This window comes from Rhagoletis pomonella, unplaced genomic scaffold (genome assembly GCF_013731165.1).
Source record: "Rhagoletis pomonella isolate Grant_MI unplaced genomic scaffold, Rhpom_1.0 Rhpom_scaffold_00004, whole genome shotgun sequence".
Taxonomy (NCBI): domain Eukaryota; kingdom Metazoa; phylum Arthropoda; class Insecta; order Diptera; family Tephritidae; genus Rhagoletis; species Rhagoletis pomonella.
This window is the reverse complement of record NW_023458558.1, coordinates 3,708,331-3,714,082: the sequence shown is the minus strand read 5'-3', so window position 1 is coordinate 3,714,082 and position 5,752 is coordinate 3,708,331. Positions and strand designations below refer to the sequence as shown.

Sequence of the window (5,752 nt, the reverse complement as noted above, 5' to 3'; positions counted from 1 at the left end):
TCGTGAATGTCAACTTGTGAATATTGTTGACGCTAACAATCGATATAAATACATACATATGTATATAGGCTGCCGACAGACGACATCTGTCATCGATTGGCATTGGAAATTCAAGAGTTTGGCGGTGAACGATGCGGTGGCCAGAAAACAATGATGATCCTTTCGTGAAGTGAAAGGCTCGCGAATGAGGAGTACCTAGATGTATGAACGCCCTTTTGTAGATATAACACGCATTTACTTCACTTTATTTTTATTTACGCTCTGGTGTTTATGTATATTCATACATACCTATGTATGTATGTATGTGCAAGATAGAATCGCACATGCACATGCACACACAGTACCAGTATCATTTTCACTGTGAATGTCAAATGTGCATTGACTTTTCACTCTTTATACTACGAATTTCATTGCCTGCTGCTGCAGACAGATAGAGTGATAGACATACGGACAGACAAATAGGCATTTAAAAGGTTGTACCATCTGTTGACAACAATAGCTTCAGCTTTAACAAATAGCAACAACGCTCTCACACGTCGATTCTCAAGTGGCTGGAGCTCAAGTGGCTGCAACCAAACGTGCATACTTACATACATATGTACATACCCTGCAGAAAAAAATTATTAATTGATAAAAAATAAACCACTTGCAAATAGATTTTAACGGAATTTGCATAAAATATTTAACTTTAAGTTAACTACAAAAAGCTTACTTGAGACTAGTTGAAAATTAATGCTGGAGTCAAGCAGACGTAGCTCGGAGATTGTTTTCGAGAAACAAGCTTCTATGTAAATATCCTCGTCCGAATTCTACTTTGAACACACTTTTTTCTGCACTTCACAAATACTCTTTCGCTTTCAGGACAAATAAATTGAATATGTGTTATCATTTCGAAATTGTTTGACGGCATTCGAATATGAGACCACTTACAGTAGAATAAATAAAGCGAATAAACAAATAAAAAAATTCAAAAAAATTGTTCTTTTTCTTATTGATATTTTATGTACAAAAGTAGTTGGTTACAAGTTGGTTGACATCTAATACAGAGGTTCCGCGGCCATCGCCATTAGAAATATAGTTAGTTTGCTCAAAGTAAATTTATAGATAATAGTGACCTTTAGTTACTTCCCAATCAACTTGAAATTAACTTATAGTTAGATACATTTCCTGCAGGGCGTATTTAGTACATGTGTAAGTATGTGTGTATCCACTTTTGATTCCTTTTTTCGCAGTTCAGTGTATTTGCTTGTTTGTTTTTTATTTACTTGATTGGGTCAGCCGTCATTCACTCTTGTCATTTGATGCCAGTCTAAAGGCGTGTTTTCTACGTTTCAACGTAATAGATTGCATTTCCACGGAAACCATAGCCGATTCTTTATATTCAGATTTAATCTAGACTTTATATATGTATCCTTACTTTTTGAGGATACTTTCAGCTGGAGCAGTTAATCGAATGTCGCGAATGAATTTCATCTCCGGACCCGGCGCACTTCGTCCCGCCAAAATTCATTTTTATACCCGAGCGCACTTGTGCACAAGGGTATTATAACTTTGTTCACATAACGGTTGTTTGTAACAGGCAAAACGAATCGAGATAGATATAGACAAATGTATACATAAATGATCAGAATGAAAAGAGAAATCGATTAAGCGGTGCCTGTCTGTCCGTCCGTCCGTCCGTCTGTGCACACGATAACTCGAGTAAAAATTGAGATATCTTAACGAAACTTGGTACGTGCACCTCTTTTAGGCGTAGGACGGATGGTATTAAAAATGGGCGAAATCGGACAATAACCACGCCTACCTCCCATATAACGGTAATTTTCAGAAATACGAAAACTGCGATATTTTAGTAACTACTGAAGATAATTCACTCAAAATTGATACTTACAATGAGTTTCAGACGGAAAACATGAATATTATAAATTTTTGGAAAATGGGCGTAGCCACGCCCATTTATGGTTACATGTGTATATCTTGGTAACCGCTGCACCAATTTCTTCCAAACTTGGCACAGTTGTTGGCCTTAGTACAGCATACTAAATGGCTGAAAATTTAAAAAATCGGACAATAACCACGCCTACCTCCCATATAACGGTAATTTTCAGAAAAACGAAAACTGCGATATTTTATTAACTACTGAAGATAGTTCACTAAAAATTGATATTTGCAATGAGTTTTAGACGAAAAATAAGAATACTACAAAATTTTGAAAATGGGCGTAGCCACGCCTACTTATGGTTACATGTGTATATCTTGGTAACCGCTACACCAATTTCTTCCAAACTTGGCACAGTTGTTGGTACAGCATACCAAATGGCCGAAAATGTCTAAAATCGGACAATAACCACGCCCACATCCCATATAACGGTAATTTCGAGAAATACGAAATCCTCGATAAATCAGTAAATATTAAAGCTAATTTATTCAAAATGATGGTTGCAACAATTCTTTGCCAGGAAATGCGTTTATGATAAAATTTTGGAAAATGGGCTTGGCACCGCCCACTTATCATCACATATATGTATATCGGTAACCGTTCTACCAATTTGTACCAAACTCGGTGTGGTTATTGTGCTTGCCACATATAAGCAAAACGTTGAAAATTATTGAAATCGGACTAAAATAACGGCCGCTTATCATATAACGGTAAATTTCAGATATGCTTGAAACTTCAATATTTCGAAATTGAAGGACGCTAATTTACTCAAAATTGATACACCCCGGCTTACCATCTAGCGGTAGCTTTCGGAAAGGTGGAAAACATATATTTAATACTTGCGCCGGGTATTTATTGTTCGGCTCCGCCCGAACTTAGACTTTCTTACTTGTTTATTAAACGTTTGTGACTTTCAGTAGCGCATTTATCTGCTCCGAATTAAGTTTTGTGGTTGTCAGAACAATTCCGCCGCCAGCTGGCGGGTTTAATTGTGAATCTTAGACAGCCTGGGCTCACTCAAACACACACATAAAAAATTTTATTGAAATCGGTCCAGATATTTAGGAGAAATTTACTCACAAACACACGTACCGGAGAACTATATACCGTGACGGAAAAATAAATGGGGACACGACATTTTAACAAATTTTTCCTGTTTTGCTTTCGTTTATTTAATATTTTTTTTATAAAAGTATAGCTTATTATCTAACAAAAACCATATAAATTCATATTTTTTTTTTTATTTATAATTTTTACACATTTCCGCTAATTGTGAGGCTAAAACATCTTCATCATGTTTCCCATATTTTGGCTAGAAGGGAACAAAGTATAGATACATTACCCAGACGGTATCCTACGCGAGAGATTTTAAAAGTGCTATGAGAATTGTTCATCTCCGTTACCTAGCCTTATCTACCTGCTTAAGTTAATAAGAAGAAGAAATATCTGACCTTCTATACTAAGCGCTTATAAATAAATACCCTTAGCTGTCGTAACTAGGGTTGCTACCATACTATAATCTATAGTATTGTACTATTTTTCCGGTCGGCATACTATATACTGTTGGAAATAAATATAGTACACAAAATTACTATATTTCTTCAATTATAAATATAAATATAGTTTAGTAGTTTGGCACGAAAAAATGTGTATTAAAAAGGATGACCTTTATACTGAAATAACAATATTAAATGAAATATTCTTCAAAGTAAAAGGTCATTGTGAGCTTGTAATCAAAAAAGGTAACATAACTAACAAATTTACTTAAAATTATTTCATTTCTACTCTCTATTCCCACAACTTCGGCATAGGGATAAAACGATACCGTGGAAGTATCGATACCTGTACTTGGAAGTAGCATCGAATGAAAGTATCGATACCTACTTATATTGATATTTGTACATATATAATAATTGTTTATTAAAAAAAACTCTATGTATGAATTTTCAAAATAACTTATGTGACGATAATTTTTGAATTTAGAAGAATGGTACTTAATCCTTTTAAGAAAAACTTTAAGTTTTAAAAAATGTTTTACTAGGATGACCTCCCAAAAAACAAGAAAAAAGTGCTCTAGGCCGATAAGTTATTTTGTGAAAACCCCACAAAATTTTGTTAACAGAAATTGCTACTTTTTTATGTACGTATTTTATTTGTTATACATAATATTTTTTTTTGTACAAAGAGAAAACGATGAAGATAGTATAATGGTTAGGTTACAATTTATTTCATCCAAATGTTATCTGTATGACAACACTGGTTAACAGCATTTTTTCAGAGTAACAATGTTATATTTCTGAAAGAAGTAATAATCTTGACAATTTTTGGAGTGTTTTGCAGGCATTCATATGGCTAACTTAGAGTGAAAAGTTGCTAAGTCCATATGTAGAAATTTTACAATGGAGAAAAAAAACTTTCAAAAGACTTCCTTCAAAAATTTTGCCAAAGGTTCCGTTGCAAATTAAAATAGTTAGAATTTTTTGTGAGCTTATCGAATTTTCTGCGCCACTTTTGGGCTTAGTGAATTTGCCTTAAATTGAATATAAACGGGATGAAATAAAACAAGCACTTTGGTTAATCCTTTTGGAGATGTTGTGTTTTTAATTTACCTAGCTTCCTATAGCTAAATATGAGTTTTCACAAAAAGTGGACTTAGATTAGATGATAATGGGTCTTTCTTTGTAGGACTTTTTTTTTGTCGTTGGCAACTAAACTGCCAAACATTTTTAACTATTCACAATAATAATTACTCAGTACACGGTACAAAAGTATCGGTACCAAAATTGCTTGGTATCGGACGAAAAGTATCGAGTATGTACTTATATTTACTAGTATCGTTTTGTCCCCACTTCGGCATTCACAGGAAGAAATTTTCCATTATTTAAAAATCATTTTCACCTTTTCTTTTAAATAAAATACTATATATTTTTGAAGTGTACTATATGTTTTCCATTTTTTTTTTAAGTACTATAAATATCTTAGAAAATACTGGCAACCCTAATCGTAACCTAACCTTCTTATATAAAACGCTATATATGTAATTTGTTTTCCTACATATCCAATGCGTCGCCTTTGGCATGTTGTACACATGGATAATAAAGCTTCGGTAAAAAGATCCTTCAATTCAGCAGCCAAGGGTGGACAATGAAAGAAAGGGCGCCCACGAGCATAGTGGAAGGACCAAGTGCAGAAAGACCTGCACTCGGAATGCACAACTGGCACAACCTCGTAAGATATCGATTCACTCAATTTCTGTAATGGCTATTTAATATCTAAAACACTATTTTTTGGTGATGGGTTGCTTTCTTCAAGTGTTAACAACAAAACACGAAAAAAAGCAAAATTACATTACACTGAAATTCAATAAAACTAAATTACTTAACATGTTCCGTTCAACACTATTTACTTTGAAGAACAATGAATCATTTAGATGAACACAAGCGCTTAAAATGTTTGTATTTACATATATCGCTTATTTCCAATTTAGAAGAATGACATAATTCAAAAGTAAAATTTTGCGTTAAATAGGCCGAAAGAAGCCCGCAATGATATCTGTCAATTGTGTTATTCAGCCAGAGCCATCAAGAGAAAATTCGGGCCCGGTACTATATGTATGTATATGTGCAGGGCCACCTTTCCTACCTGCAAAATATTTTTGGAATCAAATTTTTTATACAAATTTATCAACCTAGCAAGCGATGATTATTTACCAATTTAATTTTCGGAGAAATCTTGACTACTGAAGTCACCGGGCTCGGGGGAAGCTCCCCCGACTCACCCCTGTCAACGGGCCTGCATATAGGTGATAATTTG

At 34.2% G+C, this 5,752-nt stretch overlaps 1 protein-coding gene across 1 annotated transcript in view; it reads left to right on the top strand.

Annotated features, from left to right (window-relative positions):
• Positions 1 to 5,752, top strand: part of LOC118736819 — a gene marked incomplete in the record, with an annotated part of 156,699 nt that overhangs the window by 18,208 nt on the left and 132,739 nt on the right.